Source organism: Anguilla anguilla, chromosome 15 (assembly GCF_013347855.1).
Source record: "Anguilla anguilla isolate fAngAng1 chromosome 15, fAngAng1.pri, whole genome shotgun sequence".
Taxonomy (NCBI): Eukaryota; Metazoa; Chordata; class Actinopteri; order Anguilliformes; family Anguillidae; genus Anguilla; species Anguilla anguilla.
The window spans coordinates 1435491-1451924 of record NC_049215.1 but is presented as its reverse complement, the minus strand read 5'-3'; the positions used below and the strand labels follow the sequence as shown (position 1 = coordinate 1451924).

At 42.2% G+C, this 16434-nt stretch overlaps 1 protein-coding gene across 1 annotated transcript in view; it reads right to left on the bottom strand.

Annotated features, from left to right (window-relative positions):
- Positions 1 to 16434, bottom strand: part of LOC118214346 (NACHT, LRR and PYD domains-containing protein 3-like) — a 211193-nt gene that overhangs the window by 76387 nt on the left and 118372 nt on the right. The window lies entirely within an intron of this gene.

Below are 16434 nucleotides of genomic sequence, written 5' to 3'. Positions count from 1 at the left end.
CTGACCCCATTTCAACAGACAGAATTCATAAACAACTTCACATGTCCACACAATAAAGCCCCAAACTAAGGGGATTTTGCATTTTCTCCTTCTTCTTCTTCTCATTCTTATTTTTCCTGCCGCCTATCCCACAAACAAAATGTCTCCCCATTGGACATTTTACCGACACCAGCCAATCCTTCACCGACGCGAGCCAATCAAAAACTCACAAACACATGCAAAATACCCATACCTTTTTAGTCTGAAACATTTCTAATCTAAACAGCTAGCCTGTTCATGGCTTAGTGGTCAGGGTTACAGTCAATGGTCCCTGGTACCAAAGAATTGAGGAAATATTGGGTAGGATTGCTTTGGAATACATGTTATTAAATTTCGGTGAGGCAAGATAGCCTATATTGTTTGTAGTACCGTAACTTGGCGTCATTTTGATATCAATACTTTTAATGGCAGGCCTGGATTTTGGCAGTCTGAATGAATGAGTTATTGACAGTGTATGTCTTGTATGTGTGAGTAACTTGGCATTTTTGTACATTGAAAACATGTTTTTTATGAGATATCATTTCTTTTTGCAAAGCGTTTTATTACGAGAGTGAGAAATGCGAAGTGACCCTGTAAGAAACGGTTGTGGATTATGGTTGTCCTTGTGTGAATTTGTACAGTCTGATGAGCGTGTACGTTTAGCAGTTTCGGTTTGCTATATATGTAAAACAGTGGCTGTGACAATTGGTGCGGTGGCGTAATTGTAAAAACCCATCCAAAAAGGTGAAATATGGCCAGTGTATGTACGCTCACGGATTTGACGGGCATCCAACGAGCCTTGATTGACAAAAGAATCAGTAAGCCCGTAGAATTGGAGCTGCCTAGGTCGCAACTTGTGTACCCTTCTGTCCTGCTCCGTTGTCTGTTATTTCGTGAAAATGCACTTTTAGTGTTTGTAAGGTTTATAAGGCAATTTGATAGGCTTATCTGCAGGTAGGAATCCTCTTTGCTGTTTTGTTAAGCTAGAACCGGAAAAGTTGATAGTGGAGAATAGGAGCAGACGCATATGTCCCAGCAGGCTTTGCATATGAGAAAATAACAACAGTGTGAGATAAATTAGGCGAAATGATTCAATTGCGTAGTTGAAACAATATGTTTTTAGCAGAATGGGCATGTAGGTGAAGGTTGACATGATCACAGACTATAGTGCGAAGTAAATAAAGTGACCATGAGCGAGCTTAGTTTCCTTATCAAACGGTATATATAACAGTCTGTATTAAACATTAGTTGTTGAAGTGGAGGGTTAAATAATGTGTGCAATCTATTGCACTAATGTGTTTTTCTCATGTTCAGTGCTAGTAGTTATATTTATGAGTGAATCATGATTTTAAATGTAATGTTTTAATGCGGAGTTGCAGAATGTACATACGTAGTAATTGTTTGTATGTGGCTAGATAGAAAACAGGGCGAGGTAACATGAATGTAGAAACGTGGCGTTTGCTGATAAGAAGGTTTTGTAGGCTACGGTAGCCAAGTGAAGAAATATAGTTAGTAGAAATGGCACAGTGGTGAACTGGTGTAACTTGTTAATAAAAGGAATACATGAAATGCATATGGGTGGCCGTGAGTGAGTTTTGGTAAAGCAAATATAAACGTAAGAAAACGTTAGTGTAAAAGAGGAAATGATCTGCCTGAGGGCGAGGCGGGATTCAAGCCTTAAAACGGAGGTTTACCAGTCTGTGACTTCGTTAGTGCAGCACCATGCCATAGCTATGCAATGCGTGAAATATCATTAGCAAACCTGCCGGTGGTTTTAAAGAAGAACACAGGCCAGTAAGCACAGAAGAGCTCCCGTCAAATCCATATGGCTTTGCAATACTGTAGCCGGTTAATAACTGAACGTACAGACGGTACGTCATAATGCATATGGCTTAGCAATATTGTAGCCGGTTAATAACTGAACGGTGAACGGCGGGTAGATATGGTGCAAAAGCAATAATTGATAAGTAGTAGACAATTATTAGTGAGGGTCGAAGCAGGTTAAAGGAGTAACATGGTGATTGAACGTGACACTTCCCAGTTGTCTTTAGGCAACAGCAAAACAAATGTGCATTATTTTTTTTATTATTCAGTCATTTCAATGTACTTGAAAACGTATTTTTCTAAGCCTAAATTTCCCACTATAAAAGTTCACCCGAACCGTCTGGGCGTGGTAATGAGAACTGTCAGCTATGATTGACAGACCGTGCCCCGTTACCATAGCTACCCCCATGATACGCGCTCTTTTTGGGAGACTTTTCACAAGCTAGCTAGTAGTATATGAAGTATCGATAGATAGCTAAGATAAGGACGTTGACTTATATCCAATTATAATTTTTGCTATCTAGCCAAGTTAAGAGAAAAGCACAACTATAACGTCCTCATAAAAGCAAACTAGCTAGCTAACGTTATTGATAACATTGCCTTATGAAAGCGAACTACCTAGTTAGCTAACGTTAGCTAGCTAGCTAGCTAAATGAATTTATCCATGGGTTTCCGGGGCGTGAAAAGGGGAGTGGTTACTGTGTTCGTGAGGCACCAAGTTTGAGAACTTTCTCAACCGGTTGAAAATAGGACGATAAATTTAAAACACATATTTCTCCAAAAATACAGAACGGACATATTTAATACTTTACTCATTGTGTTTCTTCAATGCCTCTTGTGGAAATAGCACATAAAACTGAGAAAGTGTGAAAGTCACCATGGTACTCCTTTAAAGAAAGGTGTTCCTAGCTGGGCTTGAACCTAGGACCCCGTGTTCCCAAGACTGTAACCTTGCCCACTAGGCCACAGGTGGACTAGCTATTTAACCTGGGAATGTTTCAGAGTAAAAAGGTATGGGTATTTTGCGTGTGTATGCGCGTTTTTGATTGGGTCGTGTAGGCGAAGATTTGGCTGGTGTCAGTGAAATGTCCAATGGGGTGACATGTTGTTAGTGGGATAGGCGGCAGGAAAAATAAGAATGAGAAGAAGAAGAAGAAGAAGAAGAAGAAAGAGAAGAAGAAGGAGAAAACGCAAAATCCCCTTAGTTTGGGGCTTTATTGTGTGGACATGTGAAGTTATTTATGAAATCTGTCTGTTGAAATGGATTCAGAATGTACAGAATGTAATGTTTTTAAGGGCTGAGTGTCTGTGGCTGTTGTGGTTATTTCTGTGGGGAACCCTGAAAAGTGCCAAACTCTTGGTGCTGTATAGGTATGGGGCATGCCCCCGCCAAGGCGTAACTTGGCGGGATGGCATACCTGCCATCCCAATGAGAAAGTGAGAAATGCGAAGCGACCCTTTAAGAAACGGTTGTGGATTATGGATATCCTTGTGTGTATTTGTAGTCTGATGAGCCTGTACCGTTTAGCACTTTCACTTTGCCATATATGTACAAACAGTTGCTGTGACAAAGGGTGCGGTGGCGTAAGTATAAAAGCATGAGAAATGCTGAAATATAGCCAGTGTATGTACTCACGGATTTGACGGCCATCCAACGAGCCTTGTTTGACAAAATTATCAGCAAGCCCGTAGAATTAGAGCTCCCTAGGTCGCAACTTGTGTACCCTTCTGTCCTGCTCCGTTTTCTGTTATTTTGTGGAGATGCACTTTTAGTGTTTGTAAGGTTTATAAGGCATTTTGATAGGCTTATCTGCAGGTAGGAGTCCTCTTTGCTGTTTTGCTAAACTAGATCAGTCACCTTATGTGAGAATTGGAGTTAGTAGAACTGGAAGACTTGATAGTGGAGAATAGGAGCAGACGCATATGTCCCAGCAAGCTTTGCATATGATAAAATAACAGCAGTATGAGAGAAATGATGAGAAATTATGAAATTGAGTAGTTGAAACAATATGTTTTTAGCAGAATGGGCATGTAGGTGAAGGTTTACATGATCACTGACTATAGTGCAAAGTAAATAAAGTGACCATGGGCGAGTTTCCTTATGGAACGGTATATATATAACAGACAGTATAAAGTAACGTGTGATAATGCATAGGAAATCTTTGGCACTGATGTACGTTTCTCATGTTCAGTACTAGTAGTTATAATTATGATTGAGTCGTGATTTTAAATGTAATGTTTTAATGGGGAGTTGCAGACCATACATACGTAGTAATTGTTTGTATGTGGCTAGATAGAGAACAGGGCGAGGTAACATGAATGTAGAAACATGGCGTTTGCTGATAAGAATGTTTTGTACAGTAGCCAAGTGAAGAAATCTAGTTAGTAGAAATGGCACAGTGGTGAACTGGTGTAACTTTTTAATAAAATGAATACATTTGCCGTCATGAAAAGCATATGGGTGGCCGTGAGTGACTTTTGGTAAAGAAAATATAAGTGTAAGAAAAAGTTAGTGTAAAATATGAAAATATCTGCCTGAGGGCAAGGCAGGATTCAATCCTTCAACCTCAGGCTTATCAGTCTGTGACTTTGTTATTGCAGCACCATGACATAGCTATGCAATGCATGAAATTTCATTAGCAGACCTGTCCGTGGTTTTAAAGAAGAAGCTCTGATTGAATCCATATGGCCTGGCGATACTGTAGCCGGTTAAGTGAACGTGCAGGTGGTACATCATAATGCAGTGTATACGATTGGTGAACGCCGGGTAGATGTGGTGCAAAGGCAAATTGTTAAGAAGTAATAGTGAATTATTAGTGAGCAAAAAAGCAGATTAAAGAAACTTGCTTCTGGCTGGGCTTGAACTGGCGACTTCATGATCCGTAGACAGTGAGACTTACGACTAAGCCACAAACTGACTAGCTGTATAGACTGGAAATGTTTCAGACTAAAAAGGTATGGGTATTTTGCATGTGTATGCGAGTTTTTGATTGGCTCGTTTAGGTGAAGGATTGGCTGGTGTCGGTAAAATGTCCAATGGGGAGACATTTTGTCTGTGGGATAGGCGGCAGGGAAAAGAAGAAGAAGAAGAAGAAGAAGAATGAGAAGAAGAAGGAGAAAACGTAAAATCCCCTTAGTTTGGGGCTTTATTGTGTGGACATGTGAAGTTGTTTATGAATTCTGTTTGTTGAAATGGGGTCAGAATGTACAGAATTTAATGTTTTTAAAGGCTGAGTGTCCGTGGCTGTTGTGGTTATTTCTGTGGGGAACCCTGAAAAGTGCCTCTCGGTGCTGTATAGGTATGGGGCATGCCCCCAACAAGGCGTAACTTGGCGGGATGGCATACCTGCCATCCCAATTACAGAATGCCAGATAGTGAGACTTCATTGGCTTTGTATTCTGACATTACGGGTTGCCAGATAGTGAGACTGTCCATTGGCTGGCATTCTGCTATTGGTGCCTCAAGATAAAGAGACTCTCTTCTCTGGCCTCTATTGGGTATTTCCTGTATACTATACAGTGCTGCTTGAAAGTATGTGAACCCCTTGTGCAATTACAGATTTCTTTGTTTTTACCATGAAATCTTTATTTAAGCAGAACCAGTCTTTTTTTATCTGACATAACAGGTTTATATTTACCAATTCCATATTTTGGTTGAGAGGAAATCATGAGCGTAGTAGAAAAACAAAATTAAAAGGAATCAATGCAGGTGCAAAATAAGTGAGCCCTAAATTGATTGGGTTGCATCAAGTAGAATCAGGTAGGTAAATAATTGTGTATCAAATGATCCAATCAAAGGAGAGATCTTCAGGAAAAAGTCTGGGTGAGACTCTAATAAATAGAGGTAATACACTTGGTCAGTTTGGTGTAACCCATACATCTGAATGCAAAACACCCCATGCCGAGAGGAAAGATCTCAGAGGAGTCTCAGGAAGAGGGCAGTGAGAGCACATTAGTCTGGGGAAGGCTATAAAATCATCTCAAAAAGATTTGAGCTCCATCAGTCCACTGTGAGGCAAAGCATTTACAAATGGAGAGCATTTAACATGACAGCACCTCGGACTAGAAGTGGATGCCCTTCTAAAATATCACCAAAAGCCACAATAAAAATAATGAATCAGGTAAAAGCCAACCCAAACATAACATCTAGAGATCTGCGGACCTCCCTTGCGGCATCTCAGATAACTGTGCATGCTTAAACAATAAGAACACTGAATCAAAATGGGATGGGATGGAAGAAGCCTCTGCTGCTTTGCCAGAGACCACCTGGATAAACCTGAAGGTTTCTGGAAGTCGATTCTCTGGACAGATGACAAAGGTCACAATAAAAATCGTTATGTTTGGTGAAAACTTGGCACTGCCTACCACCAAAAGAACCTTATCCCAACAGTCAACCATGGTAGTGGGAACGTCAAACTCTGGGGCTGCTTTTCCTCCTCTGGACCTGGACGACTCCACATCATTAACGGAACCATGAATTCTGAGGCATACCAGGAGATTCTTGAACAGAACGTCTTGCCATCAGTCAAGGAGCTAAAGCTGGGCTGAAAATGTGTCTTCATACAAGACAACGACCCAAAGCATTCAAGCACATCTACCACAGAATGGCTCAGGAGAAAGAAGATTTTTAGTTTTGGATTGACCAAGTCAAAGTCCTGACCTGAATTCAGCTGAGATGCTGTGGCAGGACCTGATGCTGGCAGTTCATACCAGACACCCCTCAAACCTCACTCAATTGGCAGAGTTCTATAAGGAGGAGTGGGCAAAATTCTTAAAAACAGATGTCAGACACTGATTAGTGGCTACAGGAGACCATTACTCCAAGTTATCACAGCTAATGGAGGCGCCACATGCTATTGATTAACTATTAAGGGGTTCACATTATTTTGCACACATGAAATTTGCATTTTTGTTAAACAAAACACTTTTATTATATAAACAATGAAAATAATATATTGTTTCGGTTTTTTTTTTTTTTGCGTCCTTTATTTGGAAAAATTTTATTACAAATTGGGGTTTAGATAAAGATTTTATAAGTTTTATAAAATTAACATTTTATACAAAAATAATGACCATCCCTTCAGGGTTCACAAACTTTCAAGCAGCAGTGTATATATCCCCTGATAGAGCCACGGGGGTGTTATATGCTGGGGAAACTGCTCTCCAGGAGAAATTGCCCCTTGCATCAACGTGTCTTGATTGAACTTCCCTTTGACTGGTTTGACTTGATTTCTGTGCTCTGGAATCCGATGTACAGTGCCCTGCAAGTCACTGGCTCCTGGGTTACTATTTGGCAACAGTAAAACCAATTATGTTTATTAGTATTGCTTTCACAGAATGCTGTTGGGATTAACTGTCACTTTAATATGGTGTCAGAGGCTTGCTTTTAAGTGTAATAATTTGGAATGCTACTTAATTGTATATGCTATTCGTTTTAGCACTGATATTCTGTCAGTGCTGATTTTTTGTCATTGTCACACTAGTTCTTGATAGTCATTATGTTCTGTCCCTGTTAATGCCGCTGTTCCTGTGATGTAATATACATATTTAATAAATCATAAAAAATAACTTGTTAAAATAAATTTGTGTGTGAATCACTTCATATTGACCTGCAGTCTAAATTTAGTGTCATACACAGAAGTTTTTTTTTACACTCATATTTTACACCGTTGTAACTTTCAGTTTGTTCTGATTTAATTGATACATCTTTTATCGTGTAGAGGACAGTACAAACTTTTGAACGGTATATGGCATGCTTCATTTTAATTTTATTAAAAAGCACGAGAGCCTGCAGGAGTGGTTGCTTCAGCACAGCATTGTGCATTCAAGTGACATTACGCATTTATATACAAGCACTCGTTGAGGCATAATTGGTCTTTTCACAATATTTTACTAATTTTGCTGACTGATCAGCATGGCTAAAGCAAATCCTCTGGGGGTGGATCAGAAGGACAGGAAGTATTCAGTCTAACTAGGATATACAGTATGTGAACATGTATGAATTACTGCCTGTAACATTTCTATTATTTATGTTTTTGATATTGTTATATTTGCATTGGTTGTAACAGACAACTGTTAGCCTTTCCTAATAATCCATCCATCCATTATCTATACCCATTTATCCTGGGCAGGGTCGCTGGGGGTGATGGAGCCTATCAGGAGCCTAGCAGGAACAGACCCTGGACCGGCCACCAATCCATCGCAGGGCACACACACCATTCACTCACCAATGACTCTCACACTCACACTTATGGGCAATTTAGAGTTCCCAATTAACCTACCAGCATGTCTTTGGACTGTGGAAGGAAATCCACGTGGACACATGCAAACTCCACATTTGTATTGGGGGCTAACTAACAGCCCTAGCTGTTAGTATGGGATGGAAATGGTATAGAATATACTCATTAAAATGTACTGTGTGCTGATATGTGCTAGATGAATGTAAAATAACCCTTGAAGTGGTGACATCTGTAAAATGCTGTCTCATCCCCATGCAGCAAAATATTACATACTGAAGTGTACAAAAAACATACTAGAGTGAATGATTACATATTTAGGTATGCGTACCACTGTGCATCACAATGTTTTTTCACATCATTTTTCAATGTCATATCAATGTTTCATCTTAAACTGTCATAATGGATGAAAATCATTTTTTGCAAAAGTTTTGGATGGGTTTTTAGACGCCTAAACATCTTACAACTCTGCACTGATGAAGAAATTCTCATTATCATTTTAAAATAATGCAAAGGTAAGTTTCATGAGTCAAAACAGTTTATTTGTAGTGAAATATATGAGGTTATGACTTTTAGATAGATTTGGAGACACTAAGGAACACCAGGATACATTGCTTACTCTTTTATCTCTATTATATCTTTAGTTATTTTGCATGTCACCCTCATATTTTGCATACTTGCTCTCAAGGAGTTTATAATTCAGGACATGCTATACTGTACATGTGTGATCTCTCAGTATTTAAAAACTGAAGGAGAACAACATCATTTTTGCATCGCTCAGATAATTTCATTTGTGACTCTTAATTTCTGCTCGTAAATGTAAAAAGTGTCTTGCTTCATTTAAGCCAAGTCTCTGTGATTCTCAATTCTCAAGCCTGAAATAGAACACCCCTTTAATGGGTAAGAATTGGCTAGATCTGGCACCAGCATGAAAAGGTTAGGGAGAGTTTCTCAGAATAGCCACCTGTAAGCTGTCCTCCTATTAATATCATATTTTACCCAAATGGAATAGAATCATATTTGAAAATATATAACATATTCATAATATTCATAGTTTAAAGATTTTTAGAATGGAACATATTTTAAATATGTTTCAAATATTTGAATGTAAAAATATTATTTCATCAATGTATTTGAGTATATTCAGAAATATTTTAGTGTCATTTAATACAGAACAATGTTAAGACAGTTACAATTAAAATAAATATTACAATTACTGTTTTAAATATTAAAGGACAATTGTATGAATGATGGTAAAAATTCCTGTAAGCCACTGAATTTATTGGTATTGACAAAATGGAAAACATAAAACAAGTAATTTAATTTTAACATTTCAATTGTACCATCTACAGTACAATAATCTTATTCATGAAAATATGATAATTGGTCTTATTACTACAGATTTGCTTATGTTATTAAAATTGAATTTGGACAGTCTTGAAATACTCAAAACAGGTACATAAAAACCATCAAACTTTTCGCGGAATACATTGCTGCATGTTTGTGCAAGAATGCCAATGTATTGCAAGCATTTTGTAGGCATTCTGTTTAAACTGAAACACATAGCAAAGCATTTACTCAGGAGTGTAATTGTATTGCAATGCATTTGGAATACATTCGGTTTAAACTGACATACATAGCAATGTATTTATTTTCCATATGGGATAAAATATATGGGCTATGAAAGGCAAATATTAGATCAATGGGGTTCGAAGAGGCTTTTGGCCACCAGAGTTAAATAAGCGTTTGGAAGTCACGGTATGTTTCAGCAGTTATCCCGTGTGAGTTCAGGCAGGACCTCTGTGGGTCTGCCGAACTTCAGCGAGGAGCTCAGCCCATCCTTTCTCTTGAGCATCAGCGCTTTAGTGCACATACCTTTCTTACCATTGTTGCAGGAGCAGGGATTTTTTTCCCCCGCCTTGGAAGTTTAAAACCATATTTTTTGTCTTTATTCAATAAGGAGTCAGGAGTAAACCCTGTGAAGTACCTCTGAGCATTCTGGTTTCCTCCCACAGTCCAAAGACATGCAGGTTAGGCTAATAGGAGAGTCCAGTCCAGTCTGGTTATAGTCCTGGGAATCTGCATGGGTCCGGCTCAGGTACTTTCCGGCTTTGTGTTCCGATGGGGTGTCCTGGGCTGGCCCTCCGAGAGGCTGCTGTCGTCCTCGACCTTCAGGAACCTTCTGTAGCTGTGCTCAAGTGGGGAGCTCTTGTTGTAGAAGAGGAGGGTACGAGAGCGAACTGCAGTGACACAACATCATCAACAGGGGGAGTTAAATGGTAAATGGACTGCATTTATATAGCGCTTTTATCCAAAGCGCTGTACAATTGATGCCTCTCATTCGCCAGAGCAGTTAGGGGTTAGGTGTCTTGCTCAAGGACACTTATGTTTAAAATGAAAAACAACGTCCATACACTTTCTCCATTGCAAATTTCACATATATTGCTTATTGAAAGTGCTACTGCTGAGCTTTCAGTCAAAGATCTTTGTCAGAGCATGAGTCTTATTTCCCTGCTTAAAAAGAAAAAAAGCTACTATGGATCAGAGCGTCCAATTTCTTCATTCCTCATTTCTGAGATCAGCACCTCCTACTCTGAGATCAATACCTCCTACTCTGATATCAGCACCTCCTACTCTGAGATCTGCACCTACAACTCTGAGATCAACACCTCCTACTCTGAGATCAATACCTCCTACTCTGATATCAGCACCTCCTACTCTGAGATCTGCACCTACAACTCTGAGATCAACACCTCCTACTCTGAGATCAATACCTCCTACTCTGATATCAGCACCTCCTACTCTGAGATCTGCACCTACAACTCTGAGATCTGCACCTACAACTCTGAGATCAACACCTCCTACTCTGAGATCAGCACCTCCTACTCTGATATCAGCACCTCCTACTCTGAGATCTGCACCTACAACTCTGAGATCAACACCTCCTACTCTGAGATCAATACCTCCTACTCTGATATCAGCACCTCCTACTCTGAGATCTGCACCTACAACTCTGAGATCAGCACCTCCTACTCTGAGATCAATACCTCCTACTCTGATATCAGCACCTCCTACTCTGAGATCTGCACCTACAACTCTGAGATCAACACCTCCTACTCTGAGATCAGCACCTCCTACTCTGAGATCAATACCTCCTACTCTGAGATCAGCACCTCCTACTCTGAGATCTGCACCTACAACTCTGAGATCAACACCTCCTACTCTGAGATCAGCACCTCCTACTCTGAGATCAACACATCCGCACCTCCTACTTTGAGATCAGCACCTCCTACTCTGAAATCCGCACCTCCTACTCTAAGATCAGCACCTCGTACTCTGAGATCAGCACCTCCTACTCTGAAATCAGCACTTCCTACTCTGAGTTCAGCACCTTCTACTCTCAGATCAGCACCTCCTACTCTGAGATCAGCACTTCCTACTCTGAGATGTGCACCTCCTACTCTGAGATCTGCACCTCCAACTCTGAGATCAGCACCTCCTACTCTGAAATCAGCACTTCCTACTCTGAGTTCAGCACCTTCTACTCTGAGTTCAACACCTCCTACTCTCAGATCAGCACCTCCTACTCTGAGATCAGCACTTCCTACTCTGAGATTAGCACCTCCTACTCTGAGATCAGCACCTCCTATTCTGAGATCTGCACGTCCTACTCTGAGATCAGCACCTTCTACTCTGACCCTGATCTTGGATCAGTTCAGCCTTTTAGGGCATAATGCACAGGGTCAGGATAAGGGCAGGCCAAAGCTAACCCTAGGTCAGATGCTTTATGAATATGGGCCCTGGCCTCACCTCTTGTGATACTGTTCTTTCTTGTGCGGGAGCTCCACTCCAGTCTGCTTGTAGTCCTGGGAATCTGCATGGGTCCGGCTCAGGTACTTTCCGGCTTCGTGTTCCGATGGGGTGTCCTGGGCTGGCCCTCCGAGAGGCTGCTGTCGTCCTCAACCTTCAGGAACCTTCTGTAGCTGTGCTCAAGTGGGGAGCTCTTGTTGTAGAAGAGGAGGGTACGAGAGCGAACTGCAGTGACACAACATCATCAACAGGGGGAGTTAAATGGTAAATGGTAAATGGACTGCATTTATATAGCGTTTTTATCCAAAGCGCTGTACAATTGATGCCTCTCATTCGCCAGAGCAGTTAGGGGTTAGGTGTCTTGCTCAAGGACACTTCGACAGGCCCAGGACGGGGTTTGAACCGGCAACCCTCCGACTGCCAGACAATCGGTCTTATCTCCTGAGCTATGTCGCCCCTAAATGCATCTCAGTCATTTTCATTTCTGCATGTAAAAAACTAAACGCGAATGACATAGAAATTGACTCTCATTCTTAGTGACGATAGCTGCATTAGGCTACTGGGGGGAATGTACATCAATAATGTTGAATTCATCGGACAGAGAACCTTAATTACTTTTTTTAATTTGAAAAAGTTAAACCATTATGACCAACACAGACTTGGACACAAACGTAGCAGCAAATACCGCCAGGCAAATAGGAAGCAGGAATATATCCCAAAAGCTTCATCTGATTATCACAACACTTCCTGTGTTAGTTCAGTCATACGCTCTGAGGCTGCCCACTTTGTACAGTTTCACTATAATATACTGTTGGCAAAGGGCTCTATTGGCTTCTCTATAATGAAGTTGATTGTTCAAACAACATGGTTGGGGGTGAACACCTTTGCATTCCACTGTACACTTCCTACACTTACTGTCTTTCTTGGGATTTAACATCCCCCTCTAGGGAACTACTGCACCCAACCCTGGTCTTTGCACTTGCTTTTGCACTGTGTGTCACTCTGGATAAACACGACTGCTAATGGCCACAGCAGTAAATTAGAGTAGTGCTCAAACCCATGCCAACCCCTTCAGTCCATGTGCCTATAACTATAATCAAACCATGCCAATCCCTACAGTCCATGTGCATATAACTATAATCAAACCATGCCAATCCCTACAGTCCATGTGCCTACAACTATAATCAAACCATGCCAATCCCTACAGTCCATGTGTCTATAACTATAATCAAACCATGCCAATCCCTACAGTCCATGTGCATATAACTATAATCAAACCATGCCAATCCCTGCAGTCCATGTGCCTATAACTATAATCAAACCATGCCAATCCCTACAGTCCATGTGCCTACAACTATAACCAAACCATGCCAATCCCTGCAGTCCATGTGCCCAGGGCCTGATTCAGCCAGACACGCAGGGCCTGATTCAGCCAGACACGCAGGGTCTGATTCTGGCATGCAGGGCCTGATTCAGCCAGACACGCAGCGCCTGATTCAGCCAGACATGCAGGGCCTGATTCAGCAAGACACGCAGGGTCTGATTCAGCCAGACACGCAGGGCCTGATTCAGCAAGACACGCAGGGTCTGATTCAGCCAGACATGCAGGGCCTGATTCAGCCAGACACGCAGGGCCTGATTCAGCAAGACACGCAGGGTCTGATTCAGCCAGACATGCAGTGCCTAATTCAGCAAGACACGCAGGGCCTGATTCAGCAAGACACGCAGGGTCTGATTCAGCCAGATACACAGGGCCTGATTCAGCCAGACATGTAGGGTCTGATTCAGCCAGACACATGCAGATGGGCCCACTGTTGGAGACAGAATTCAGACCCTGTGGGCTGTGAGCCATGAAGACTTCAGCTGATGGGAGGGGGGAGGATTTCATTGTGTGGGACATAGAGAAGAACTCGGGCAGACAGGGCATGATGGAGCCCAGCACCAGCACAAAACACAACACCACCACCTGGCAGGGAGGAACATATATCCTCACGCTGACAGCCAAGTAAAATGGAAATAGTGAGCACACTAATATTTTATTTCACATCTGAGTTTGATGAGATGGCCGTGTATCAAAGGTATCAGATGTGACTATTTGTAAATGTATATGTGTGATGTGTGTGTATGTGTCGCCGGGCACCCACCGCACGCGTCGCGTAAGCGTCGCGTAAGCAGCACGGCGAAGCAGCACGACGCGGCGCGTAGCGTGTCTCCACTGGTTCCGTTTGTGTCGCGCAAAGGCTTGCTTAAAGCTCTATATTCCTAGTAGCTCTCGCAGTCTGCAGTGGGCTTACATCGTGTATTTCACGTTTGTTCACGACTGTTGATTATGGGTTAAGTGAATACTTTGGTGAGAGACCTTTTTCAGTTTGTTAATTTGGTAATATTTTGTTAACTCGTAAATACGTGAGAAAGTAAACGCTTTCAAGAATTACCATAAACTTAAATCGCAACGTAGCCTGCATAAAAATCAGTCTCAAACGGTATTAATTTATTTGCTTGGTTAACAAGCGTGCCAATTTCACGAAGAATATGTAATGATCATAATAATAATAAATAATCCGTAATCAACCATTGGGAATTCCCGTGTTGTCTTGTCATTCACGTCAAAACATTTATATGATCATATTTAGTAAAATCAGCTAATCATGAAAAAGACAGTAACAGTTTAATCTTGAATGGATATGAACACCACAACGCCATGAACACCAGAAGCTTTGAAGTACAAGTGCCATAAAGGCTTGCTTACAACTTCATTTATAAAATAGGTCCATTTTCATCGGCAAGACCACTAAATAATCTGATTTTTTTAAAGCTCTGTGGATTATCTGATTTTTATTAACAAGCCCTTTTTGAAAGCACGGCGAACGAAGACATCGGAGAAGTCAAATAGGCTGAGCAATGGTTGGTTAAAAACTACCTTTCAACACTCGAGCTAACAAACCGCTGCTCTGTGCATTCACTTCTACGTCATTCAATAGGCTACGTCTTTCTGTGGTGTATTTTCAAATTTACCCCACCCCCTCCGCAAAATAAGACAGCGGACAGCGGACAGTTTGCCTTTTCCCCAGGTTCCAGTTATTTATTTATTTATTTATTTTTACAAAACGAAAAGGTTTGTATTTTTTTAGCTGCTTATAAAATATCTGGGAGGTAACTAGGGACACACCCCCAGTAATATAAGGATGAAATATAAATCAGAGCATGTATACCTAGCATTTTAGAGCATATTTCTGTGTATAAACACGCCACCGTGACGCGCGACAAGCCGAAAAAATAGAACAGAAGCGAAAAACTACGCTTCAGTTCGCTTGTGTCGCGCGAGCTTCGCAGCCGGTACGCGACGCGTTCGCATCTGGTGGAGACAACGTCACCCGCTGCCGTTGTAATAACAGTACTTCAACTACACTTCAGTTACGCGCGTAATACGCGCGTAGTGCGCTCGTGGTCGATACGCGTGCGGTGGGTGCCCGGCTTGTGTGTGTGTGTGTGTGAGAGAGAGAGAAGATGTGCAGCAGTGTGTGGGTGTGTGAATGCAGGTATTTGCACATGTATACAGAGAGGATGTGCAGCAGTGTGTGGGTGTGTGTATGTGGGTATTTGCACATGTATACGGAGATGATGTAGAGCAGTGTGTGGGTGTGTGTATGCAGGTATTTGCACATGTATACAGAGAGGATGTGCAGGAGTGTGTGTGTGTGTGTGTTAGCGAGTCTGTCTGATTGCACACAGCAGAAAGTTCTGGATGGCTGCTTACCATCAGACAGGTGCCAGTCTGAGTGGAGGCCGTCTTGCTCGACTGAGGCACCTCCCCAGCCACCAGAACCTGGGGCTTCTGAAGCTGCTGGAGCAGAGACCTGTGAAGCAGCAGGATGGACAGACGGACACGCGTCACACAAACCGCCAACCCTATCTGCATTCTGCCAATGCCCGCCCCCCAGCCAATACCCATGCCCCAGCCAATGACCATGCCCCAGTCGATGCCCACCCACCAGCCAATACCCGCCCACCAGTCAATGCCCACCCACCAGCCAATGCCCACCCCCCCAGCCAATGCTCACCCACCAGTCAATGCCCATGCCCCAGCCAATGCTCACCCCCCCAGCCAATGCCCGCCCACCAGTCAATGCCCACCCACCAGCCAATGCCCACCACCCAGCCAATGCCTGCTCACCAGCCAATGCCCACCCCCAAGTCAATGCCCATGCCCCAGCCAATGCCCACCCACCAGCTAACGCCCACTGACCAGTCAATGCTCACCCCCAAGTCAATGCCCACCCCCCAGTGCAGCAGTACCTCAGCCACTTTAGAACCGTGAAACATTTCATAACTTTGAAACGGATGTGAAAATTCATCAATTTTGTATGTTTGCTTAAAACAGCAGGCTTGTTTTTAGGCGATTCTCATTCTGTGGTTGTCCTGCTCAGCTCAGTGCTACACTACACCAGGTCCCGTGGGCTACAGTGTCCGCAGGTGTTTGCTCCATGTACTACACCACCTGAACCAAGGAGGTGGAAATCTGGTGGTGTAGTGCATGGCTAGAGGA